This window comes from Podarcis liolepis (genome assembly GCF_965112155.1).
Source record: "Podarcis liolepis genome assembly, contig: HAP1_SCAFFOLD_38, whole genome shotgun sequence".
Taxonomy (NCBI): domain Eukaryota; kingdom Metazoa; phylum Chordata; class Lepidosauria; order Squamata; family Lacertidae; genus Podarcis; species Podarcis liolepis.
This window is the reverse complement of record NW_028148749.1, coordinates 1,020,284-1,047,632: the sequence shown is the minus strand read 5'-3', so window position 1 is coordinate 1,047,632 and position 27,349 is coordinate 1,020,284. Positions and strand designations below refer to the sequence as shown.

The following is a 27,349-nucleotide window of genomic DNA, read 5'->3' as shown; positions in this document are numbered from 1 at the left end:
TTTTCAAAAAAATATTTTTCTGCAACCATTTGGCACCATTTTTGAGTGAATTGCCGAAAGTCAGATTTTTGATGAAATTGTGACCCCGGGGCTTAGGGATTTTTTCAAAAAAATCATTTTCTGCCAGTTAAGTTGTTGAGGGCTGATTTCTGTTCCTGTGATAAAAAGCCTTCTGTTTCGAACGCCAAAACTCTTAGGGGAGCATTTGCAACCGTTTTGGCACCATTTCTGAGTGAATAGCCGAAAGTCAGATTTTTGATGAAATTGTGACCCCGTGGCTTAGGGATTTTTTCAAAAAAATCATTTTCTGCCGGTGAAGTTGTCGAGGGCTGATTTCTTTTCCTGTAATAAAAAGACTTCTGCTTCCAGTGAAAAACCTTTCAGGGCAGCATTTGCAACCGTTTGGCACCATATTTTGAGTGAATTGCCGAAAGTCAGATTTTCTATGAAATTGTGACCCCGGGGCTTAAGGATTTTTTTCAAAAAAATCATTTTCTGCCGGTTAAGTTGTTGAGGGCTGATTCCTTTTCCTGTGATAAAAAGACTTCTGTTTCAACCGAAAAACATCTCACGGGAGCATTTGCAACCGTTTGGCACCATTTTTGAGTGAATTGCCGAAAGTCAGATTTTCTATGAAATTGTGACCCCGGGGCTTAGGGATTTTTTTCAAAAAAATCATTTTCTGCCGGTTAAGTTGTCGAGGGCTGATTTCATTTCCTGTGATAAAAAGACTTCTGCTTCCACCGAAAAACCTTTCAGGGGAGCATTTGCAACCGTTTGGCACCATTTTTGAGTGAATTGCCGAAAGTCAGATTTTCTATGAAATTGTGACCCCGGGGCTTAGGGATTTTTTCAAAAAAAATCATTTTCTGCCAGTTAAGTTGTCGAGGGCTGATTTCTGTTCCTGTGATAAAAAGCCTTCTGTTTCGAACGCCAAAACTCTTAGGGGAGCATTTGCAACCGTTTTGGCACCATTTGTGAGTGAATTGCCGAAAGTCAGATTTTTGATGAAATTGTGACCCCGGGGCTTAGGGATTTTTTCAAAAAAATCATTTTCTGCCGGTGAAGTTGTCGAGGGCTGATTTCTTTTCCTTTGATAAAAAGCCTTCTTTTTCGACCGCCAAAACTCTTAGGGGAGCATTTGCAACCGTTTGGCACCATATTTTGAGTGAATTGCCGAAAGTCAGATTTTTGATGAAATTGTGACCCCATGGCTTAGGGATTTTTTTCAAAAAAATCATTTTCTGCCGGTTAAGTTGTTGAGGGCTGATTTCTTTTCCTGTGATAAAAATCCTTTTGCTTCCACCGAAAAACCTTTCAGGGCAGCATTTGCAACCGTTTGGCACCATATTTTGAGTGAATTGCCGAAAGTCAGATTTTCTCTGAAATTGTGACCCCGGGGCTTAGGGATTTTTTCAAAAAAATCATTTTCTGCCGGTTAAGTTGTCTAGGGCTGATTTCTGTTCCTGTGATAAAAAGCCTTCTGTTTCGAACGCCAAAACTCTTAGGGGAGCATTTGCAACCGTTTTGGCACCATTTGTGAGTGAATTGCCGAAAGTCAGATTTTTGATGAAATCGTGACCCCGGGGCTTAGGGGTTTTTTCAAAAAAATCATTTTCTGCCGGTGAAGTTGTCGAGGGCTGATTTCTTTTCCTGTGATAAAAAGCCTTCTTTTTCGACCGCCAAAACTCTTAGGGGAGCATTTGCAACCGTTTGGCACCATTTCTGAGTGAATAGCCGAAAGTCAGATTTTTGATGAAATTGTGACCCCGTGGCTTAGGGATTTTTTCAAAAAAATATTTTTCTGCCGGTGAAGTTGTCGAGGGCTGATTTCTTTTCCAGTGATAAAAATCCTTCTTTTTCGACCGCCAAAACTCTCAGGGGAGCATATGCAAATGTTTGGCACCATTTATGACTGAATTGCCGATAGTCAGATTTTCTATGAAATTGTGACCCCGGGGCTTAAGGATTTTTTTCAAAAAAATCATTTTCTGCCGGTTAAGTTGTCGAGGGCTGATTTCTTTTCCTGTGATAAAAAGCCTTCTTTTTCGACCGCCAAAACTCTTAGGGGAGCATTTGCAACCGTTTGGCACCATTTCTGAGTGAATAGCCGAAAGTCAGATTTTTGATGAAATTGTGACCCCGTGGCTTAGGGATTTTTTCAAAAAAATATTTTTCTGCCGGTGAAGTTGTCGAGGGCTGATTTCTTTTCCTGTGATAAAAATCCTTCTGTTTCGACCGCCAAAACTCTCAGGGGAGCATATGCAAACGTTTGGCACCATTTATGACTGAATTGCCGATAGTCAGATTTTCTATGAAATTGTGACCCCGGGGCTTAAGGATTTTTTTCAAAAAAATCATTTTCTGCCGGTTAAGTTGTCGAGGGCTGATTTCTTTTCCTTTGATAAAAAGCCTTCTTTTTCGACCGCCAAAACTCTTAGGGGAGCATTTGCAACCGTTTGGCACCATATTTTGAGTGAATTGCCGAAAGTCAGATTTTTGATGAAATTGTGACCCCATGGCTTAGGGATTTTTTTCAAAAAAATCATTTTCTGCCGGTTAAGTTGTTGAGGGCTGATTTCTTTTCCTGTGATAAAAATCCTTTTGCTTCCACCGAAAAACCTTTCAGGGCAGCATTTGCAACCGTTTGGCACCATATTTTGAGTGAATTCCCGAAAGTCAGATTTTCTATGAAATTGTGACCCCGGGGCTTAGGGATTTTTTCAAAAAAATCATTTTCTGCCGGTTAAGTTGTCGAGGGCTGATTTCTGTTCCTGTGATAAAAAGCCTTCTGTTTCCACCGCCAAAACTCTCACGGGAGCATTTGCAACCGTTTTGGCACCATTTGTGAGTGAATTGCCGAAAGTCAGATTTTCTATGAAATTGTGACTCTGGGGCTTAGGGATTTTTTCAAAAAAATCATTTTCTGCCGGTGAAGTTGTCGAGGGCTGATTTCTTTTCCTGTGATAAAAAGACTTCTGCTTCCACCGAAAATCCTTTCAGGGGAGCATTTGCAACCGTTTGGCACCATTTTTGACTGAATTGCCGAAAGTCAGATTTTTGATGAAATTGTGACCCCGGGGCTTAGGGATTTTTTCAAAAAAATCATTTTCTGCCGGTGAAGTTGTCGAGGGCTGATTTCTTTTCCTGTAATAAAAAGACTTCTGCTTCCAGTGAAAAACCTTTCAGGGGAGCATTTGCAACCGTTTGGCACCATTTTTGAGTGAATTGCCGAAAGTCAGATTTTTGATGAAATTGTGACCCCGGGGCTTAGGGATTTTTTCAAAAAAATCATTTTCTGCCAGTTAAGTTGTCGAGGGCTGATTTCTGTTCCTGTGATAAAAAGCCTTCTGTTTCGAACGCCAAAACTCTTAGGGGAGCATTTGCAAACGTTTTGGCAATATTTCTGAGTGAATAGCCGAAAGTCAGATTTTTGATGAAATTGTGACCCCGGGGCTTAGGGATTTTTTCAAAAAAATATTTTTCTGCCGGTTAAGTTGTCGAGGGCTGATTTCTTTTCCTGTGATAAAAAGACTTCTGCTTCCAGTGAAAAACCTTTCAGGGCAGCATTTGCAACCGTTTGGCACCATATTTTGAGTGAATTGCCGAATGTCAGATTTTCTATGAAATTGTGACCCCGGGGCTTAAGGTTTTTTTTCAAAAAAATCATTTTCTGCCGGTGAAGTTGTCGAGGGCTGATTTCTTTTCCTGTGATAAAAAGACTTCTGCTTCCAACGAAAAACCTTTCAGGGGAGCATTTGCAACCGTTTGGCACCATTTTTGAGTGAATTGCCGAAAGTCAGATTTTTGATGAAATTGTGACCCCGTGGCTTAGGGATTTTTTCAAAAAAATCATTTTCTGCCGGTGAAGTTGTCGAGGGCTGATTTCTTTTCCTGTGATAAAAATCCTTCTGTTTCGACCGCCAAAACTCTTAGGGGAGCATTTGCAACCGTTTTGGCACCATTTCTGAGTGAATAGCCGAAAGTCAGATTTTTGATGAAATTGTGACCCCGTGGCTTAGGGATTTTTTTCAAAAAAATCATTTTCTCCCGGTGAAGTTGTCGAGGGCTGATTTCTTTTCCTGTGATAAAAATCCTTCTGTTTCGACCGCCAAAAATCTCAGGGGAGCATATGCAAACGTTTGGCACCATTTCTGACTGAATTGCCGATAGTCAGATTTTCTATGAAATTGTGACCCCGGGGCTTAAGGATTTTTTTCAAAAAAATCATTTTCTGCCGGTTAAGTTGTTGAGGGCTGATTCCTTTTCCTGTGATAAAAAGACTTCTGCTTCCAACGAAAAACCTTTCAGGGGAGCATTTGCAACCGTTTGGCACCATTTTTGAGTGAATTGCCGAAAGTCAGATTTTTGATGAAATTGTGACCCCGTGGCTTAGGGATTTTTTCAAAAAAATCATTTTCTGCCGGTGAAGTTGTCGAGGGCTGATTTCTTTTCCTGTAATAAAAAGACTTCTGCTTCCAGTGAAAAACCTTTCAGGGCAGCATTTGCAAACGTTTGGCACCATTTCTGACTGAATTGCCGAAAGTCAGATTTTTGATGAAATTGTGACCCCGGGGCTTAGGGATTTTTTCAAAAAAATATTTTTCTGCCGGTTAAGTTGTCGAGGGCTGATTTCTTTTCCTTTGATAAAAAGACTTCTGCTTCCAGTGAAAAACCTTTCAGGGCAGCATTTGCAACCGTTTGGCACCATTTTTGAGTGAATTGCCGAAAGTCAGATTTTCTATGAAATCGTGACCCCGGGGCTTAGGGATTTTTTCAAAAAAACCATTTTCTGCCGGTTAAGTTGTCGAGGGCTGATTTCTGTTCCTGTGATAAAAAGCCTTCTGTTTCGAACGCCAAAACTCTTAGGGGAGCATTTGCAACCGTTTTGGCACCATTTCTGAGTGAATTGCCGAAAGTCAGATTTTTGATGAAATTGTGACCCCGGGGCTTAGGGATTTTTTCAAAAAAATCATTTTGTGCCGGTGAAGTTGTCAAGGGCTGATTTCTTTTCCTGTGATAAAAAGCCTTCTTTTTCGACCGCCAAAACTCTTAGGGGAGCATTTGCAACCGTTTGGCACCATTTTTGAGTGAATTGCCGAAAGTCAGATTTTTGATGAAATTGTGACCCCGTGGCTTAGGGATTTTTTCAAAAAAATCTTTTTCTGTCGGTTAAGGTGTCGAGGGCTGAATCATTTTCCTGTAATAAAAAGACTTCTGCTTCCACTGAAAAACCTTTCAGGGCAGCATTTGCAACCGTTTGGCACCATATTTTGAGTGAATTGCCGAAAGTCAGATTTTTGATGAAATTGTGACCCCGTGGCTTAGGGATTTTTTCAAAAAAATCATTTTGTGCCGGTGAAGTTGTTGAGGGCTGATTCCTTTTCCTGTGATAAAAAGACTTCTGTTTTAACCGAAAAACATCTCACGGCAGCATTTGCAACCGTTTGGCACCATTTTTGAGTGAATTGCCGAAAGTCAGATTTTTGATGAAATCGTGACCCCGGGGCTTAAGGTTTTTTTTTCAAAAAAATCATTTTCTGCCGGTGAAGTTGTCAAGGGCTGATTTCTTTTCCTGTGATAAAAAGACTTCTGCTTCCAACGAAAAACCTTTCAGGGGAGCATTTGCAACCGTTTGGCACCATTTTTGAGTGAATTGCCGAAAGTCAGATATTTGATGAAATTGTGACCCCGTGGCTTAGGGATTTTTTCAAAAAAATCATTTTCTGCCGGTGAAGTTGTCGAGGGCTGATTTCTTTTCCTGTGATAAAAATCCTTCTGTTTCGACCGCCAAAACTCTCAGGGGAGCATTTGCAAACGTTTGGCACAATTTCTGACTGAATTGCCGAAAGTCAGATTTTTGATGAAATTGTGACCCCGGGGCTTAGGCATTTTTTCAAAAAAATATTTTTCTGCCGGTTAAGTTGTCGAGGGCTGATTTCTTTTCCTTTGATAAAAAGACTTCTGCTTCCAGTGAAAAACCTTTCAGGGCAGCATTTGCAACCGTTTGGCACCATATTTTGAGTGAATTGCCGAAAGTCATATTTTCTATGAAATTGTGACCCCGGGGCTTAAGGATTTTTTTCAAAAAAAATCATTTTCTGCCGGTTAAGTTGTTGAGGGCTGATTCCTTTTCCTGTGATAAAAAGACTTCTGTTTCAACCGAAAAACATCTCACGGGAGCATTTGCAACCGTTTCGCACCATTTTTGAGTGAATTGCCGAAAGTCAGATTTACTATGAAATCGTGACCCCGGGGCTTAGGGATTTTTTCAAAAAAATCATTTTCTGCCGGTGAAGTTGTCGAGGGCTGATTTCTTTTCCTGTAATAAAAAGACTTCTGCTTCCACCGAAAAACCTTTCAGGGGAGCATTTGCAATCGTTTGGCAGCATTTTTGAGTGAATTGCCGAAAGTCAGATTTTCTATGAAATTGTGACCCCGGGGCTTAGGGATTTTTTCAAAAAAATATTTTTCTGCCGGTTAAGTTGTCGAGGGCTGATTTCAATTCCTGTGATAAAAAGACTTCTGTTTCGACCGCCAAAACTCTCAGGGGAGCATTTGCAACCGTTTGGCACCATTTTTGAGTGAATATCCGAAAGTCAGATTTTTGATGAAATTGTGACCCCGGGGCTTAGGGATTTTTTCAAAAAATTCATTTTCTGCCGGTGAAGTTGTCGAGGGCTGATTTCTTTTCCTGTGATAAAAATCCTTCTGTTTCCACCGCCAAAACTCTCACGGGAGCATTTGCAACCCTTTGGCACCATTTTTGAGTGAATTGCCGAAAGTCAGATTTTTGATGAAATTGTGACCCCGGGGCTTAAGGATTTTTTTCAAAAAAATCATTTTCTGCCGGTTAAGTTGTTGAGGGCTGATTCCTTTTCCTGTGAAAAAAAGACTTCTGCTTCCTCCGAAAAACCTTTCAGGGGAGCATTTGCAACCGTTTGGCACCATTTTTCACTGAATTGCCGAAAGTCAGATTTTTGATGAAATTGTGAACCCTGGGCTTAGGGATTTTTTCAAAAAAATCATTTTCTGCCGGTGAAGTTGTCGAGGGCTGATTTCTTTTCCTGTGATAAAAAGACTTCTGCTTCCACCGAAAAACCTTTCAGGGGAGCATTTGCAACCGTTTGGCACCATTTTGACTGAATTGCCGAAAGTCAGATTTTTGATGAAATTGTGACACCGGGGCTTAGGGATTTTTTTCAAAAAAATCATTTTCTGCCAGTTAAGTTGTCGAGGGCTGATTTCTGTTCCTGTGATAAAAAGCCTTCTGTTTCGAACGCCAAAACTCTTAGGGGAGCATTTGCAACCGTTTTGGCACCATTTCTGAGTGAATAGCCGAAAGTCAGATTTTTGATGAAATTGTGACCCCGTGGCTTAGGGATTTTTTCAAAAAAACCATTTTCTGCCGGTGAAGTTGTCGAGGGCTGATTTCTTTTCCTGTAATAAAAAGACTTCTGCTTCCAGTGAAAAACCTTTCAGGGCAGCATTTGCAACCGTTTGGCACCATATTTTGAGTGAATTGCCGAAAGTCAGATTTTCTATGAAATTGTGACCCCGGGGCTTAAGGATTTTTTTCAAAAAAATCATTTTCTGCCGGTTAAGTTGTTGAGGGCTGATTCCTTTTCCTGTGATAAAAAGACTTCTGTTTCAACCGAAAAACATCTCACGGGAGCATTTGCAACCGTTTGGCACCATTTTTGAGTGAATTGCCGAAAGTCAGATTTTTGATGAAATTGTGACCCCGGGGCTTAGGGATTTTTTCAAAAAAATCCTTTTCTGCCGGTTAAGTTGTCGAGGGCTGATTTCTTTTCCTGTGATAAAAAGCCTTCTCTTTCGACCGCCAAAACTCTCACGGGAGCATTTCCAACCGTTTGGCACCATTTTTGAGTGAATTGCCGAAAGTCAGATTTTCTATGAAATCGTGACCCCAGGGCTTAGGGATTTTTTCAAAAAAAACTTTTTCTGCCGGTTAAGTTGTTTAGAGCTGGTTCCTTTTCCTGTGATAAAAAGACGTCTGTTTCAACCGAAAAACCTCACAGGGGAGCATTTGCAACCGTTTGGCACCATTTTTTAGTGAATTGCCGAAAGTCAGATTTTTGATGAAATTGTGACCCCGGGGCTTAATGATTTTTTAGAAAAAAAAAATTTTTTTTGCCTGTTAAGTTGTCGAGGGCTGATTTCTTTTCCTGTAATAAAAAGCCTTCTGTTTCGACCCCCAAAACTCTCAGGGGAGCATTTGCAACCATTTAGCACCATTTTTGAGTGAATTGCCGAAAGTCAGATTTTCTATGTAATTGTTACCCCGGGGCTTAGGGATTTTTTCAAAAAAATCATTTTCTGCCGGTGAAGTTGTCGAGGGCTGATTTCTTTTCCTGTGATAAAAATCATTCTGTTTCCTCCGCCAAAAATCTCAGGGGAGCATTTGCAAATGTTTTGCACCATTTCTGAGTGAATTGCTGAAAGTCAGATTTTTGATGAAATTGTGACCCCGGGGCTTAGGGATTTTTTCTAAAAAATATTTTTCTGCCGGTTCAGTTGTTGAGGGCGGATTCCTTTTCCTGTAATAATAAGACTTCTGCATCCACCGAAAAACCTTTCAGGGGAGCATTTGCAACCGTTTGGCACCATTTCTGAGTGAATTGCCGAAAGAAAGATTTTCTATGAAATTGTGACCCCGGGGCTTAGGGATTTTTTCAAAAAAATCTTTTTCTGCCTTTTAAGTTGTCGAGGGCTGATTCATTTTCCGGTAATAAAAAGACTTCTGTTTCCACCGAAAAACCTTTCAGGGGAGCATTTGCAACCGTTTGGCACCATGTTTTGAGTGAATTGCCGAAAGTCAGATTTTCAATGAAATTGTGACCCCGGGGCTTAAGGATTTTTTTCAAAAAAATATTTTTCTGCCGGTGAAGTTGTCGAGGGCTGATTTCTTTTCCTGTGATAAAAAGCCTTCTCTTTCGACCGCCAAAACTCTTAGGGGAGCATTTGCAACCGTTTGGCACCATTTTTGACTGAATTGCCGAAAGTCAGATTTTTGATGAAATTGTGACCCCGGGGCTTCGGGATTTTTTCAAAAAAAAATATTTTTCCTACGGTTAAGTTGTCGAGGGCTGATTTCTTTTCCTGTGATAAAAAGACTTCTGTTTCGACCGCCAAAACTCTTAGGGGAGCATTTGCAACCGTTTGGCACCATTTTTGAGTGGATTGCAGAAAGTCAGATTTTTGATGAAATTGTGACCCCGGGGCTTAGGGATTTTTTCAAAAAAATTATTTTCTCCCGGTTAAGTTGTTGAGGGCTGATTCCTTTTCCTGTAATAAAAAGACTTCTGCTTCCACCGAAAAACCTTACAGGGGAGCATTTGCAACCGTTTGGCACCATTTTTGAGTGAATTGCCGAAAGTCAGATTTTCTATGAAATTGTGACCCCGGGGCTTAGGGATTTTTTCAAAAAAATTATTTTCTCCCGGTGAAGTCGTCGAGGGCTGATTTCTTTTCCTGTGATAAAAATCCTTCTGTTTCCACCGCCAAAACTCTCAAGGGAGCATTTGCAAATGTTTGGCACCATTTCTGAGTGAATTGCCGAAAGTCAGATTTTCTATGAAAGCGTGACCCCGGGGCTTAGCGATTTTTTCAAAAAAATCATTTTCTGCCGGTTAAGTTGTCGAGGGCTGATTCCTTTTCCTGTGATAAAAATCCTTCTGTTTCGACCGCCAAAACTCTCAGGGGAGCATTTGTAAACGTTTGGCACCATTTCTGACTGAATTGCCGAAAGTCAGATTTTTGATGAAATTGTGACCCCGGGGCTTAGGGATTTTTTCAAAAAAATTATTTTCTGCCAGTTAAGTTGTCGAGGGCTGATTACTTTTCCTGTGATAAAAAGACTTCTGCTTCCACCGAAAAACCTTTCAGGGGAGCATTTGCAACCGTTTGGCACCATTTCTGACTGAATTGCCGAAAGTCAGATTTTTGATGAAATTGTGACCCCGGGGCTTAGGGATTTTTTCAAAAAAATTATTATCTCCCGGTTAAGTTGTTGAGGGCTGATTCCTTTTCCTGTAATAAAAAGAATTCTGCTTCCACTGAAAAACCTTTCAGGGGAGCATTTGCAACCGTTTGGCACCATATTTTGAGTGAATTGCCGAAAGTCAGATTTTCTATGAAATTGTGACCCCGGGGCTTAAGGAATTTTTTCAAAAATATACGTTTCTGTGCGCTGCTCTGGTTCGCCAGAAGCGGCTTAGTCATGCTGGCCCCATGACCTGGAAGCTGTACGCTGGCTCCCTCAGCCAGTAAAGTGAGATAAGTGCCACAACCCCAGAGTCGTCTGCGACTGGACCTAACGGTCAGGGGTCCCTTTACCTTACCAGAATTGTATGCCAGTATGTTGTTGTTGTTTAGCCGTTTAGTCGTGCCCGACTCTTCGTGACCCCATGGGCCAGAGCACGCCAGGCATCTCTGTCCTCCACTGCCTCCCGCAGTTTGGTCAGACTCATGTTTGTAGCTTCGAGAACACTGTCCAACCATCTCGTCCTCTGTCGTCCCCTTCTCCTTGTGCCAGTATACTATCCCTAATTTCATCAGTGCAAAACTCCCACAATATCTGAGCCAATGGGAATGCAATATGATTTTTTTATGGAAACAACACCGAAACCAGATTCCAGTAGATTTTCAGAAATGGCTTTTCCATCATGTGAAAGATCATAATGAATGCAAAAATGAGCAGGTAAAGAAGCGTCGTGAAGATGGAGCAAAGTGCTGCCCTTGTATGGAAGCCTAGTATGGAAGCTTAGTATGAAACTTTTCCACTAGCAACCAAGGGTTGCTCCCAGATAACCTGTTCATTGAGCATTCAGAGTATTCAGCCTGTAGCATTTGCACAAAGTCTGCAGGGCGGTTAGGTGACACCCGCCATTTAATGAGCCTTCATTCTGATCTGTTTGCAGGGAGTTTTTAGATGACACCATGTTAAGCAATTTTCATCCCACTGTTGGAGAAAATAATAATTTCATAAGACTATCATTTTGATTATTACACTTTCTTTAGTTTATGGCCTAGCTAAACTGCAATGTCCTGTGCTTGTCTAGCTTTTACAGTAACAAAACTAGCTGCTTTTAGGTACTGTACATAAGGTCCTTTCCAGAACATTGAAAAGAATAAGCTGTTAGAATCTAGGGTGGCCATTGTATGTCAGGGTTGTGATATATCCAGGATTTGGCTGTCTGGGTGGAAATCGCTGAAATGTCCAAAAAAAAATTATTGTTTTTTTCACAAAAATTTAAACACACAGACAAATAGACAAACAAACATAAATCATAACCTTATTAAGACTAATCTAATTAACATTGTTAAGTTACTTCCTCGTATCCCCCTGGTTGGATTTCAGTGCATATCATTTTAATGGTTTTCCAAATCAATATTCTTATAAAATTAACTTAATCACTTAACATCTTTCTTACTTCCCAGTTCAGTATTAAACATATTAATTTGTCACATATTACATATTTAAATCCTAAGCCTATCCACTATATGCAAGCTTTTTCCAATTAATTTAACTTAACATATTTAACTAAATAGTCATTAAATTTCGTCCATTCTTCCTGATACTCCTCCTCCTTCTGGTCAGGGACTCTTCCAGTCAGATCGGCTAGCTCCGAAAAATCCATCATCTTCATCTGCCATTCTTCCACTGTTGGTACTTCTTGCGTTTTCCAGTTCTTAGCTAACAAAATTCTTGCTGCAGTTGTGGCATACAGAAATAATTTAACATCTTTTGGGGGCAATTCTAAACCTGTTATTCCAAGAAGAAAGGCCTCTGGTTTCTTTATAAATGTATATTTCAACATTTTTTTCAATTCATTATAAATCTTTTCCCAGAAGTCTTTCACCTTGGGGCAGGTCCACCACATATGATAGAAGGTACCTTCTTTTTCTTTACATTTCCAGCAATGGTTATCACACTTATGATAAATCTTTGCTAATTTAACAGGGGTCAGATACCATCTATACATCATTTTCATTATGTTTTCCTTTAGTACAGTACATGCAGTGAACTTGACCCCTGTCTTCCACAATCTTTCCCAATCCTCAAACATTATGTTATGTCCTACATGTCTTGCCCAATCTATCATCACTGATTTAACTTGTTCATCCTTTGTATGCCACTCTAACAATGGGAAATGTAGTGTTTTCACCCCCACCCCACCCCAATGTTGCAGGGGGCATTCTCTGGGTGTTTGGTGCTGCTTTGGAGTGAATCAGATGACATTGGACCTTTGGAGAAATTGTGACCCTTTGGGTTAGGGCACTGAAGCCTCATTTGGGGGGGGGCGCCATAAAACGTGGGGTTTTCGCTGCCATGGATCACAAAACGGCTGCTGTTTTGTGCAAAGCTGGTAGATTGAAAAATTTATATTTTATTTTTTTTTATTTGAGTTTGACCCTTTTCTCTTTATTATTATTTTTTGTTTTTTATAAGAAATATTTTATTAAGGGTTTTCTTGTTTTACAGTGTAAGTGTAATGCCTCGTATTTTTTTCCCCATGTAACATTTTTATAAATCCGTTTCATTTGTTGAGGCATTAGGGGGAGAAGAAAAAAAAGGGGGAAAATAAAGGGGGTGGAGGGAGGGGAGATGGATGGGGGTGGGGTCGGGTAGCGGTGTTTCTATTATGCTTAATGTATGTAGAGTACTATTTGGTACCATTGGTCCATGCTTACTCCTGACAGGTCTCTCCAGTGTCTGGTTATGGTGTTTCTGGCTGCTGAAAGTAGGTGGGTTATGAGTTCTTTGTGGTGTAACTGGGCATTGTTGTCTTGGAAGATGTTTAGTAGGGCCAATTCTGGGGTGAAGTCTAATACTTGCTTAGTTATTTTACATATTTCTTGTATGGCTGTTGTCCAGAATAGTTGGATTTTGGGACACTCCCAACACATGTGGAGGTATGTGCCTGTGGAGGTGCACCCTCTCCAGCATTTTGGTGAGGTTCCAGGGTGTATTAGCGCTAATTTCCTTGGTGTTAGGTACCACCTGTAGGTGAGTTTCAGTGTGAGTTCTTTTCTTTTCGTTGATATGGATTTAAAGGGGGGTTTAGACCACATTCTGGTCCATTGAGTGGGGTTAATCTCATAGCCTATGTCATTCTCCCATTGTTTTTTGATTGCTTCTAGGGGATTTGCGAGATTTTGGAGTAGTATTTTGTATATTGCAGATACCGTCCCTTTACCGTTTCCCTTTGTTGTTAGGAGGAGGTTTTCGAAGGTTGTCAGGGGCCTAGTTGCTGCTGATTTTACTGTTGGGTTGTTTAAGAGGGCATCTAGTTGGTGTTGTATTAACCAGGGCATTTGGGTGTCTTCTAGTTTGTCTTGTATTTCTTGTGTTGACAAGGGTTTGTTATTTTTATAAAAGTCTATTAGGCGATATAAGCTTTGGTTCGCCAGGTTTTTATCTGGAGGTTTTGTGCTGCATGGTGGAATAATGGGTGGTACGCCAGGGGGATTAGTGGGGATGGGGTTGGGGATAGTTTGCCTATTTGCGTTTTCCATGCTTTGAGCATGGTCTGTGTGTACCTGTTAAGTGTTGAGGGAATTTTCTTTAGTTTGTTTGGGAGGAGTGGGTATGTTGTGGTGCAGGTATTTTCAATTGTGTCCCTCTCTAGGTGTACCCATTGTTTTGTCTCATCTTCTAGTATATATGGGATTATATGGCGTATTTGGTTGGCAATGTAATATGCTTCTATGTTGGGGATTCCCCATCCTCCTTCTGAGTTGGGGAGGTGCAGGTATTTGGGGCTTATTCTTGGTTTTTTAGGTGAGAAGATGAAAGAGTATAGTTTTCTCTGCCAACTGTGGAGTTGAGTTGAAGGGATCCAGATTGGGGGGGGGGGGGGGCTTTGGAATAGGTAGGTTAGTTTTGGGAGTGTGATCATTTTGATCATGGCTATTTTGTCTGAGAAAGTGAAATTCATGTTATTCCATCTCTTTAGGTCTTTGTTAATTTGTCGCCACAGGGGCTTGTAGTTGTGGAGGTACAATTTATGGAGGTTTCTGGTTATTTGTACCCCTAGGTATCTGAACTTGGTGTGGCAAAGTTTTATTTTGGTGACCTTCGTGAGTTCTTTTTGGGTGTGAGGAGGGGTGTTGAAGCACATAGCTTCTGACTTTGTAAAATTTACCTGTAGACCCGACACCATTGCAAATTTGTTGAGTTCTCTGATTAGGGAGGTTGATGTGCTTACGGGGTCTGGTGTTGTGACCATTAGGTCATCTGCAAAGAGCCCTAATTTATAGGTTCTGCCTTTTATTTCCACTCCCTTGATGTCTGTGGCTGCTCGGATGCGGATTGCTAAGGGTTCCAGAGCCAGGATAAATAAGAAGGGAGACAGTGGGCATCGTTGTTTCGTGCCTCTTTGGATAGCTATAGTATTAGAATCCATATTGTTGGTTCTGCGTTTTGCTGAGGCTTGGGAGTATATTTGTTTGAGGATTTGTAGGAAGTTGGGGCCAAATTTCATGTTAGTACTGCTAATATGTATTTCCACTCTAAGCAATCAAAGGCTTTGAGGATGTCTAGGGACATAATTGTCAAGGGGAGTTTAGTTGCCTTGCTGTGTTCGATCAGGTTCAGTAGTTTCCTGATGGGGTCTGTTATATTGAGGCCAGGGACAAAGCCAGTCTGGTCTGGGGCTATTAACTTGTGTAGGAAGATTTTTAGGCGGTTGGCCAAGATTGATGTGAATATCTTGTAGTCTTGGTTTATTAATGAGATTGGGCGGTATGATTCTACTTTGAGGCTGTCTTTTAGTGGTTTTGGGATGGAGACTATTTTGGAGTGGGTCCAGGTTTTGGGGATGGGGCCCCCTTTTATGATGTCGTTGAATAGGCGGGTCATGTAGGGCATCAAGGGTTCTTTGAATTTCCTATAGAATTCTGCTGTGAAACCGTCTGGGCCTGGGGCTTTGTGTGGTTTCAGGTTTTTGAGGACCGCATCTATTTCCTCTGGGGTGATAGGGCTGTCCATGAATTCCTGTTCCTCATCAGTTAGGGTAGGCATGGTCAGTCCTGCTAGAGATGTTCTGATTTCCTTCTCTGGTGGGTTATGGGAGGTGTATAGGTTGGAGTAGAATTCTGCAAGGTTATTTCTTCAGGGGAGAATGTTATGTTCCCGTCTTTTTTGGTGATGCAGTGTATTCTTGTTTTGAGTGCTTTTTTCCTACATCTATTTGCTAGTAATCTGGAGTTTTTCCCTCCATATTCGTAGAAACGTTGTTTAGAGTATAGAATGTTGATCATTGTTTTGTTAATTTCTAGGGAGTCTAGTTCTCTCCTTTTTTGTTCTATAAGTTTGAGGAGTTTTTTAGATCCTGTTTGTTTGTAGCGTGTTGAGAGGGCTGTGATGTCTTGTTCTATTTTGCTAATTTTTGAGGAGGTTTGTTTTTTAAGGAATGTTTTCTCTTTTATGCAAGCTCCTCTGGTGACTGCTTTCATTGCGTCCCATAGGAGGGGGGTTGTTATATTGTCTACATCGTTTTCCTTGAAGTAGTTTTGGAGGGTTTTTGTGAGACTCTCTCTAATTTGTTTGTTTGTAGTTAGGATGGGACTGAAGGACCATGATGGGGTGGTTTGTGTTCCTTCTCCTATTTTAACGAAGACTTCTACTGGGGCGTGATCTGTGATTTTAATGTTACCTATGTTTGTTGATTCCACTGAGGGGATCAGACCCTGTGTGAATAGAATGCTGTCCAGTCTGGACACTGTATCATGATGTCCTGATTGGAATGTATGGCTGATGTCTCCAAATGTCGTAGAGACCCCTGTTTTTTAGCATTTTTAGTAACTTGTAAGAGTTCCTAGTTGTTGGGGGTTTCCTTCGGAGGAAGGTTGCCCATGGGGTTGTAGGGTGGATATATTTCAGGGATATACCTTTCATATTTAGATTGAGGTCCCCTCCTAGGATTGCTTCCCCTTCAGAGAAGGAGAGGAATTTGTTTAGTGTCTTCTGGAAGAATTCTAATTTTTCGTGTTTGGGGTATATATGGAGCCGATTGTCAGTTTGATTTTGCCATCTAGTGTCCCTTTAGCGAAAATGAATCTGCTTTTTTTGTCCTTGAGGATTGTTGTGGCAGTGAAGTTCAGGTCTCTACTGAGTATTATGGCTACACCGCGAGCTTTCCCTGAGCCTCGTGCGACCCACTGTTGACTGAAGCGGGGGTCGCTCAGGTGTTTGCTGCCTTTGGGTGGGTTGTGTATTTCTTGTAGGAAGGTGATGTGTGGTTTCATGGTATTTATGTATGAGGTGATGTGTTTTCTTTTGATGGGGTTTCCCAGCCCCCTCACATTTAATGTAATTGCTTTTGATTAACCATCTTGCTTATCTATTATGTGGGGTGATTCCCTGCCAACCCGTTCGTGTTGTCTTGTGTCTCTCTCTTCGTGTTGTTTAAAGAACCAGTGGGGTTGCGCTGACCTAGGGTGTGGTGGGTGGGGGGCTAATGGGATTAGAGTAAGAATTGGGTTAAAGAGTAGGGGGTAAGTTGTAGAGAGTTTCCTATATGTAGTCATATAGGTGTTTGTTTGGGGTATTTTAGGCCATCTGGCATTTAGCTGGTTGGTCCTAGGTCTCAGCTGGTGTGGGAGGCCGTGTTCAAGGACAGGCCATCCCCCCTGTTGTTTGCGATAGGGGGTGATCAGTGAGACAGTGTGAAGTGACTTTGTAACGTCGCTGTCAGGTATAAGGTTCATAAGCAATGTTGCCAATGTTATGAGCAACATTGTTGGGGTGTTGGGGTGGGGATGTGGGTGCTGGTACGCTCTGGTGCCACCATAGTGCTGGTTGGGTATCAGATTTTAGCCTGATTGTGGGTTGTGTTATTAAGGTTGGAGGAGTTGTTTTTCCTTAGTATGGAGTATGGGGATGTTGAAGGTGTGTGCTTACAGGTAAACAGATACCAGTGTGCATGCCCGTTATGACCTCAGGCAAGAATCAAGAAAATACAGGTAATGAGGCATCAGGCATAAGCCTGCATTTTATTAATGTTTGATCAGGGCTTGTATATTAAAGAGGGCTTAGATTTTCAAAAGTTTCATGCCAGGCAGACCAGCTGCTTAAGAAAACACTGGCAATGTTTTCCTCCTAGACAAGGGGGCCCCTTGATTGATAGCAGAAAACAATTCTCAAAGTCGTAAAAGCTGGAATTACAGACTGAGTAAGGACACTGACCCTACATGTTACAGAAGATAACAAAGGCAGAGATAAATATAATTAGGAATGAGTAAATAGTAAAATAATACCAATGTGCCTCCCAGTAAAATGAGCTAGATCTTCTTTCTAAGGTTAAAGACCAAATGGAGAAGCATCTAGCTGCCAGAAAGAAAGCATTTTTGGGAAGTCTTTTTAAAGCTGTTTCTTTCTTAAACTGAGAGAGTTTAAGGGCAATAAATGTTGGAAAGAGCTAATGGAAACAAAGCAACTGGCTGGAGAAGGGGGGGGGGAGTGTAAACAGGGGAAGAGGCTTTTTTTCCTATTTTATTTTGAGGCTGTAAACTGTTCCTTCCTTGTTACTTTTAGGAAGTTTATCCTTCTAAAAAGCTATCTATGATAATGTATGAAATATGCTGGCTTAAATGTAATTATGCAAAGGATTTAACAAATGCTGGATTCTTATTTCATATAGTTGTAAGAGTTGTAATTAAGTCAGCCACCAGCCCCCTGCCAGACAGGAAGACGCCATCTAAGCTGTCCTGATATATAAGTTGTCAGGCATTTGTTTAGAAACCTTCAAATGAAGGAGATCTTTCAATGTTGATGTGAAACTCAAGATCCTTGACATATGTTTAAGATAAAAATTTAAGATTAACCATTTGTTTTAGAAGGCAATAGGGCAAGGAGGGCAAGAGGTGAGCTGGTAATTAAGATTCCTTGTTGAGACACATGTAAGATATATTACTACTTATTTGTCATTTATAGATGTAACAATATATAGCTCTTTGTGTTCCATATAAGGACAGGAGGATATGGGTGTATCTTTTTGTGATTGGTTATAGCAATCAGCCAATAGGAAATCCAACCAGGCTGATTGGACAGAGGCAGCCACAGGAGGAGCAAAGGGGGCTGGATTAAGGGAATATAAGGACTGGCCATAATGGCAGGAGGCCAGGCCAGAGCTTGGTAACCATATACCACTGTGCCTCTCATTTATTTGTCTGACAAATAAATAATTATTTTAATTTCTCTATTGCTGCGTTGAATATTTCATTCCAGCTAAGCATTAACCACAAGCAGGGTGCTACAGTGGTCCCTCTTAACTGACATTCTTAACTGAACAGAACTGAAGGGAGGGGCTGGTTCTGGAGCAAAGCTGTTTAGATTGGGTTTGGGTGGATGCGAAGAGGATGCCTCCAACTTCTTGGGCTTTGCTTCCCAACTTATTCTGCCTTCTGGGACCCCCCAGCCCAAGACCAACCACCTCTTGGATAGGTGAGCATGCAGATATTTTGGAATGTGAGTGTGGGGCAGGATGACCGCGTATGAAAGCTCATTTGAGCACAAGTGCTGGCCCCCCTTTTCTCTCCCATGGAGGCCCTGAACTGGCCAGCTCCTGGTTCAGGGCCTCCAAGGGAGAGAAAAGGGAACCTCAGTTACTCTTTGCCTTCTGAGGACAATGTCTCACTCCCAGAGCCCCAAGACTTACGGCTGCTGCTCTAACAGCCTCAGGACACCCAAGGGATCATGAGCAAAGCACACAAGCCCTGCCCGCCGGATATGAAGCACTCTCCTGAGAGAATTGGGGTTTTTTAATTGGCTGAACAGAGTTTCAGCCCTTGGGGAATTTGATTTCTTAAGCATACACCTTCCCCTTCCTTGTGTCCCTGGTGAGAAAAGCCAATCCTGCTTTCTTCCTTTGGTAATTTAATCAGAGGAAAGAACTCTTTCAATGGTCTAATAGATTTGCTGAATCATGAATTCTGCACATGCACAGAGGATATACCTCTTGAAACCCCAAAGATGGGCAAGGTGGGGCATTTCTCTCCACCTGGCTCCACCGGATATTGCTGATGGCCAATGAAAGCCCAAGTAGGGATTTCTAGTGGGGATGTTGCTGTGGTATATTGGAGGAGCAGGGCCAGGAGGCTAACTTGGACACCTGAGAACACAAAAAAGCAGCAGCAAAACAACTACATGTTTCCTTTTAAATGGGCCTCCCTGCTGAGTGTAAAGCATAGATCCTCATTTTTTAAGGGAAAAGGGAGAGAAGGCTTCTCCCAAAGTGTTAGAAGGCCACAAATAATGTAACAATAGAACAAAACAAATGTGCCGTTTCATGTGATACAGAATCCTATGTGCAAATCTGTTAGATTGAGAAATTTGTACTAAATAAGAAAAAAAAATTAAATGTGTGTGCTTGCAGGTAAACAGATTGGAGATTTCCTGCAAGATCTTGTGAGATCTCACTGAAGTCTTGCAAGATGTCTAGGAGAGCAAAATATGTATTGAGATTTGGGAGAGATCTTGCATGCTCTTTCAGGGACCAAAGCCATCACTGCTGCAGCGCCAAAGGCAGGTGGCTAAGGGGTGGTGAGTGTCCCACGGGGCGAAAAGGGATGTACCCCCCCCTCAAGCTCAGGATTCCAGAACTAACAGCTGTCAGTTGGGAGGGACGGAAGGCAAGGACCCACAGCCCAGGTGGGGCTCGCTAGCTTGGGCAGGAGGTGTGTGATTCCTCAGCTGGAGTAGATGCAGGACAGTTGAGGCTCACATGCCTCATCACCGCAGAAGCTATCACTGGAAAGCTGTCCTGGCCAGGCCTGTGTCCTTTGGCTCCAGTTGGGAGTGAAACGGATGATGTCTGATTTTTGGCGAAATAATTTTTTTAAAAAAAATTATGATTTTCAAGTTTATACATTTCAATAATTTTGCAGTCATTTTAACATTTCAAAACTTGACTTCCTTCCCCCTCTTTCTGCAGTTCCTTAAATTGATTCTTCATATCTTATGCATATCCAAATTACCTTAATTTCTTCATTTATGCATCTGCTTTAAATATATAATCTTATTAAACTGCAGGTTATTCCAATAATCCTGCCAATGTTCTTATCTGTTTACAGTTTGTAACTATTCATTAAACCATTTCCATTCTTTAATAAAAAGTTTGTTCTCTTGCTCCTAGAAACGGTCAGCATTGACAGAGGCCACATCCTGGGAACGGTTTGACTGGCCACCTAAACCAGGTGAGGGCAGCCAAGGAGTCTCAAATGCTCAGGAACTTCCCCTGTGTGCCAAGACAGGCTCCAGCAGATTGAGCGGACAAGACCAAGCGTGGGCCCAGTGGTCAAGAAGGTGGTTTCTGCAATGCTGTGGAGGGAAGTGAGGAGCAGATGGGGCTCATCCACCTATAAAGATAGCCCATCGAGGAGAAGGAAAACTCTGATCCTAATTTGCCTGTGGGATATCTTTGGGAGCTGAAAAGGCTAAGGAGTAAAGCCTACACAAATCTGGAGTGGAGTCCCTCAGGCAGTTGGATGGCGCCGTTTACAACCCCTTCTGACATCTCCTGCAGCCCAACTGGTGCCTAACTCTGCTTTCCTTGGAGACACATCTGCAAGGCCAAGAGAGGGAGTCTTGTCATCTGGGAAGCCCAGGACCTCCAGACACACTGCCCAGTCTTGCTCCCTGGAGAGGTCCCTTTGGGACTGCTGACACCCTTGCTTGACTTTTGACCTCACCCCCGGAGGCGCACTCCATTGCTTCTCAAGACAGACAAATGACAACATTAAAAAACTATTTGAAAGAATTTTATTTCATTCAAAAAAGACAATCTGGCATGTGATTAGGACAGTGGTTTTCAGACAACGGGTGACACGTTTATTGATCCAGTTTGGAAGGCTCTGTCTTGTCTTCGCACATGTGCGGTTCCATCTAGGAGCAACAACAAGGGAAGGAGCCAAACTGTTGACTCCTGCAGCGAGACTCAGGATTTCCACTCATGCTCACAAACGTAGGAAAAAGCACCGCCTAGGATAAAAGGATGATCACAGAATAGCATGTTTGTAAAGGAACTTGATTAGAATAATAATGATGATGATTATTTTTATTTTATTTTTCTATTTGGGTTTGTGGGGAAGGGGAGGACTGGGTCTTGGTGGGGAGGGAGATCTGTGCTGGAGTTGCTGGCCTCACTGCTGTCGCTGCCCGGAAGAGAGAAGAAGAGAAAATATTTTTAATCTTTCTATTTCTTATTATGTTGACAACCCATCTTTCCTTCAAGGATCTTCAGGTGGCTTACGCTATTCTCCCTTTCTTTAATTATATTTACTTCCTCATTCCATTTCTCTTCCAATATCTCTTCCTCCTCCTCCTCGCAGACCAGGGGGTGGATTTTAGGGGCACGACAGCAGGAGGCCAGCAGCTCGCACAGCCTGCCACACTAGCCATTCTCTCTTTCAACAGCCTTTGAGAACAACTGAGTAGGCATCTAGAGCGTCAACTGAACAGGCATGTGGATCAGCTAGTCACTGGGCACAGTCTATTCTTTTGGAGGGGGCTTTCCCCAGTTTCCATTTATAAGAAGTTTGAAAGGTTGCCTGACCAGTTTCCATTTATAAGAAGTTTGAAAAGGACCCCTGACCCTTAGGTCCAGTCGTGGCCGACTCTGGGGTTGCGGCGCTCATCTCGTTTTATTGGTGGACCGGTCATGTACAGTTTCTGGGTCATGTGGCCAGCATGACTAAGCTGCTTCTGAACCAGAGCAGCGCACGGAAACGCCCTTTACCTTCCCGCCGTAGCGGTACCTATTTATCTACTTGCCCTTTGATGTGCTTTCGAACTGCTAGGTTGGCAGGAGCAGGGACCGAGCAACGGGAGTTCACTCGGTCATGGGGATTCGAACCGCCAGCCTTCTGATAGGCAAGTCCTAGGCTCTGTGGTTTAACCCACAGCACCACCCGCATCCCTATTATTTATTTATTTAGATACTTGGGTTTTGGGCGAAGGGAGAACTGGGTCTTGGAGTGGGGTAGAGCTGTACTGGAGCTGCTGGCCTCACTGTTATCGCTGCCTGGAAGAGAAATGAAGAGGAAAAATTGATTACTACATCTTTCCTGCAAGGATCTCCAGGTGGCTTGCGTTATTCTCCCTTCCTCCCTTCCTCATCCCATCCCTGAACTCTTCTTGAATCAGGGAGCTGCCTCCCCCCATCCCAGTGATCCAGATTCTCTCTGGCCTCCCTGTTCCTCAAGAACAAAGATCAACACTCCCCATCTATATATCGGTGGCATCCATCCCCTGGTCGCTTGGTCTTACATAAATTGTTTTCACCTTCACTAAAGATTCCTTCTGATCTTCATAACCATCACTTCATCCTCCCATTTCTCTTCCAATATCTCTTCCTCCTCCTCCTCACAGACCAGGGGATGGATCTTTGGCACATGACAGCAGGAGACCAGCAGCTCACGCAGCCAATCTTTATAAACTAATCTAACCATGACTTGGTTCCCTATGTTTCTGAATCTTGAGGGATAGTAAAAGAAACAGAATGCAGAAGGAATTAGGAATTAGGAATCCTACTTATACTTTATATGAAGAAAGTCTCTTCATTACACCAGAAAACGTATTTCCTTTCTCACAAACTACCTCCTCAAACTAAAGATGCTCATCTTTTATTTTATAGTCCCTTTCCTCTTTTGTGCAGTTCTGCCCCTCCTTTCGCCACTTTTCTTCTCTTCCCGATTCTCCAATTAGTCCAGCCATTTCTCCTAGACCACGCTATGCCATCTTTGCCATCTTTATAGGTTAGTGTTTAATATAAGTTCAATATTAAAAGTGTTGCCTTCTCTTTTACCTTTGTTTTCCAGTAACTTCCACTCTTTTACCACAAACAGCGCTGACAATCCAAGTCTTTTAACTCAGTCTCTTTCGCTGGGCTCACGCCACTTCAAAGTAAAAAACATGTTACCGTATTTTTCGCACCATAGGGCGCACCGGAACATAGGGCGCACCCAGTTTTTTTGGGGGGAAATAAAGGGAAAAAAATTATTTCCCCCCCCAGGCGCGGGCTGGGGAAGCTCAAGCTTCCCCCAACCCCAGCCCCCAAACAGGTAGCTCTCTGCAAGCCGTGGGAGCCCAGTGCTGGCTCCCCCTGCTTGTGGAGAGGTCTGCGAAGCCTGGACGTGCTGAGCTCAGCGCGCGCAGGCTTCGGCATGCTGGCAACCCTGCGCAAACAGCGGGAGCGCTCCCGCTGCTTGCGGGGAGGTCCGGGAAGCCTGGACGCACTAAGCTCAGCGCGCGCAGGCTTCGGCATGCTGGCAACCCTGTGCAAAGAGCGGGAGCGCTCCTGCTGTTTGCGGGGAGGTCCGCGAAGCCTGGACGCGCTGAGCTCAGCGCGCGCAGGCTTCGGCATGCTGGCAACCCTGCGCAAACAGCGGGAGCGCTCCCGCTGCTTGCGGGGAGGTCCGGGAAGCCTGGACGCGCTAAGCTCAGCGCGCGCAGGCTTCGGCATGCTGGCAACCCTGCGCAAAGAGCGGGAGCGCTCCTGCTGTTTGCGGGGAGGTCCGCGAAGCCTGGACGCGCTGAGCTCAGCGCGCGCAGGCTTCGGCATGCTGGCAACCCTGCGCAAACAGCGGGAGCCCTCCCGCTGCTTGTGGGGAGGTCCGTGAAGCCTGGACGCGCTGAGCTCAGCGCGCGCAGGCTTCGGCATGCTGGCAACCCTGCGCAAACAGCGGGAGCCCTCCCGCTGCTTGTGGGGAGGTCCGCGAAGCCTGGACGCGCTGAGCTCAGCGCGCACAGGCTTCGGCATGCTGGCAACCCTGCGCAAACAGCGGGAGCCCTCCCGCTGCTTGTGTGGAGGTCCGTGAAGCCTGGACGCGCTGAGCTCAGCGCGCGCAGGCTTCGGCATGCTGGCAACCCTGCGCAAACAGCGGGAGCGCTCCTGCTGTTTGCGGGGAGGTCCGCGAAGCCTGGACGCGCTAAGCTCAGCGTGCGCAGGCTTCGGCATGCTGGCAACCCTGCGCAAACAGCGGGAGCACTCCCGCTGCTTGCGGGGAGGTCCGGGAAGCCTGGACGCGCTGAGCTCAGTGCACGCACGCTTCGGCATGCTGGCAACCCTGCGCAAACAGCGGGAGCGCTCCCGCTGCTTGCGGGGAGGTCCGGGAAGCCTGGACGCAATGAGCTCAGCGCGCGCAGGCTTCGGCATGCTGGCAACCCACCCCTCTCACTCTCCAGGCTTCAGCGAAAGCCTGCATTCGCACCATAGGATGCACACACATTTCCCCTTCATTTTTGGAGGGGGAAAAGTGCGTCCTATGGTGCAAAAAATACGGTAAGTCCTTGAATTCCGCTTCTTTTAATGGGCTAGTACTGTTGCAGAGTGAAATTTGAATCTGTCTTCCTTTTCTTACTGGCACTTGTTAGAGAAATCTTTGCTTATGGTTACGTATAATGAGAAAGATTTCCAATATGTTTAAGATAAAATCTCCCGTTCTTTACTCTTTATGTGCTAGTCTTTTGGGTCTGTTTCTGAGCAGTTCAGTTTGTATAAATAAGTCTCACAGACCCTCTTCTCCTCAAGCTCTCCTTGTTAGCTGCCGTTCTTACCCTTTGGGACTTTGAGGCTTGCTGCTGAGGATTGCTCGTGTCCTTGCGTCTAGGTACTCTCTGTCGATTCACCTCCTGGTTAGGACGTGGGCTTCGAAGGGTTCCTTTTTTGACGCTGCCGGACAATGTCAGCCCTGGGCCACGCCCAGAGCCTTTTTGGGGGTCGTGTAGCCTCCGCGTTGCCCCCCAAAGTTCCCTCTAACAGCTGCTAGGCGCGGAGAACCCGCGAAGCACATCCACAACGGAGGGCGGAAAAACCGGAAGCCCTTACATACCAGGTTTGGGAGGGGGATTTGGTCTGCGATAGGCTTTTTCCGTAGGGACACGGGTGGCCACAGAGCCTAGGGCTTGCTGATCAGAAGGTCGGCAGTTCGAATCCCAGCGACGGGGTGAGCTCCTGCGGCTCGGTCCCAGCTCCTGCCAACCTAGCAGTTCGAAAGTGGAAGTAGATAAATACCGTATTTTTCACTCTATAGGACGCACTTTTTCCCCTCCAAAAATTAAGGGGAAATGATCAAAGCAGCAGAAATAAGAGATGATTGGATCCCTTTAAGAGCTCGAGGCATGGGTACCCCCAACAAAAATTTAAAATTCGGTTTTGTAATTTGGAACTAATGTGATTTGATTGGTTTGCTAATAATAATTATTTTTTTTAAAAAAAACACAAATTAAGGGAAAATTTGTGTGCGCCCTATGGAGTGAATGCAGGCTGCGCAGCTAAGCCCAAAGCCAGAGCAGGGAGAAGGAGCGCTGCGCAGCGCTCCGTCTCGCTGTTCTAGCTTGGGGTTAGCTGCGCAAAGCCTCCGCAGGGCAGCGGGGTGAAGGCACCCTGCCGCCCTGCAGAGGCTTCAAAGGCCGTCCCCGAAGCCAGAACAGTGAGGCGGAGCACTGCGCGGCGCTCCGTCTCACTGTTCTAGCTTGGGGATGGCTGCACAAAGCCTTCGCAGGACAGCGGGGTGCCTTCACCCCGCTGCTCTGCGGAGGCTTCAAAGGCTACGCTCTGGGGGCTTCAGGCAGCTATCCGCAAGCCTTCCAAGCGCAGCAGGAGTTCCCGCTGCACTCAGAAGGCTTGCGGATAGCCGCCTGAAGCCTGGAGAGCGAGAGGGGTCGGTGCACACCGATCCCTCTTGCTTTCCAGGCTACGCTTCGCTGGAGAGGCGCTGCACAGTTTTCCCTCTCTGCGCAGCGCCCCTTCAGCGAAGCGGGAGGAGAAATGGAAGGGGCTCCGTTTCTCCTGCCGCTTCGCTGAAGGGACCCTGAGCAGAGAGGGAGAGAATCCCCCCCCCCGTTCTCCCCCTCCTATGATCCGGTGCGTCTTATGGTCCGGTGCGTCCTATAGAGCCAAAAATACGGTAGGTGCCGTTCTGTCGGGAAGGTAAACAGCCTTTCCGTGCACTGCTCTGCTTTTGCCAGAAGCGGCTTCGTCATCCTGGCCACATGACCCGGAAGCTGTATGCCGGCTCCCTCAGCCTATAGAGCGAGATGAGCGCGCAACCCTAGAGTCGTCCGCGACTGGACCTAACAGTCAGGGGTACCTGTACCTTTACCTAGGCTTTTTCCAGATCTGCCTTACTGCCCTATGTTTCTAAATCTTGAGGGAGAGCAAATGAAGCAGAATGCAGAAAGAATTAGACATCCTACTTACACTCAAGAAGAAGAAATCTTTATTTTGCCGGAAAACATCATTACTTCTCACAAACCACCTCCTTTCTCCTGAACTATCCTCAAATAGTTGCTCTTCCCAAAGTCCTCAGCCAAGTCACTCAGCAGGGGGACGTGTCACAATGGAGGCCCTGACCCTGTTGCTTTAGCTACCTTGCTTAACAATGTGAATTGTTCCCCTTAACATTAATTTTTCAAATATTTCTTCCAGTGAGTTTTTATTTTATTTATTTAGGAAGGATCTAGAGCTGGCTTCATCCAGCACGGTGCATTTCTGGACAGGACAGGAAACACCCTGCAAACACACACTTTTCAACAAGGCGGTGTCACCAAGGAAAAACACTCCTGGCCTAGACTATGGCTGCTGTTTCTCAATTAATAGTAAAAAATGACCCTTCTCAACATCCTGTAATAATCTGTCCAGTATTAGGATGGACAGGAGCAGGACTTCACCCTTAGACCCCCTCATCCCCCTGTTTCTGTTTCTGCCCAGTGTCTTCTGCCAATCAACAGCTTTCCTTAGCTTGCAAGGAAGTGAAATGTTATGAGTTACTTGGTGCCAGACTCCCCTTTGCCATGAGTTTCTGGGTGCCAGGCACTGAACCCCTGGACACTGAACATCGGGGGAATTGATCTAAGCTGTACCCCAAGCACTACATTTGATTGTTGGTTATTAAAAACTGATTGAAACCATTTTATTTCATTCACAAAAGAAATTTTGACATGTGATTATGATAACAGTTTATATAATAAAGGTGACACGTTTATTGATCCTTTTTGTAAGTTATTATTTGTCTACTTTAATGTATTTTTTATATATATTAATCAGTAAGGGGGTGGGGTGGGAAGCAGTTTTGCATATGAAACTGGTGGATGGCTGTCATTAATCCAGATCAATTTCATAGAATCATAGAAACTTATAGCTGGAAGGGACACCAAGGGTCATCTAGTCCAGCCCCCTGTGATGCAGCAATCTCAGCAAAAGCATCCATGGCAGACGGCCAGCCAACCTCTGCTTAGTAACCTCCAAGGAAGGAGAGTCCACCACCTCTCATGGGAATCTGTTCCAATGCCAAACAGCCCTTACTGCCAGAAAGTTTTTAT

General features: G+C 44.0%; 1 long non-coding RNA gene across 1 annotated transcript; it reads left to right on the top strand.

Annotated features, from left to right (window-relative positions):
• The first annotated feature begins 18,365 nt into the window (after nt 1-18,365).
• LOC310699063 lies at nt 18,366-27,016 on the top strand. The gene is made up of 3 exons (XR_014521907.1): nt 18,366-18,472; nt 20,163-22,947; nt 24,314-27,016. It is a non-coding gene; the product is annotated as an uncharacterized lncRNA (long non-coding RNA).
• Nucleotides 27,017-27,349: the final 333 nt, after the last annotated feature.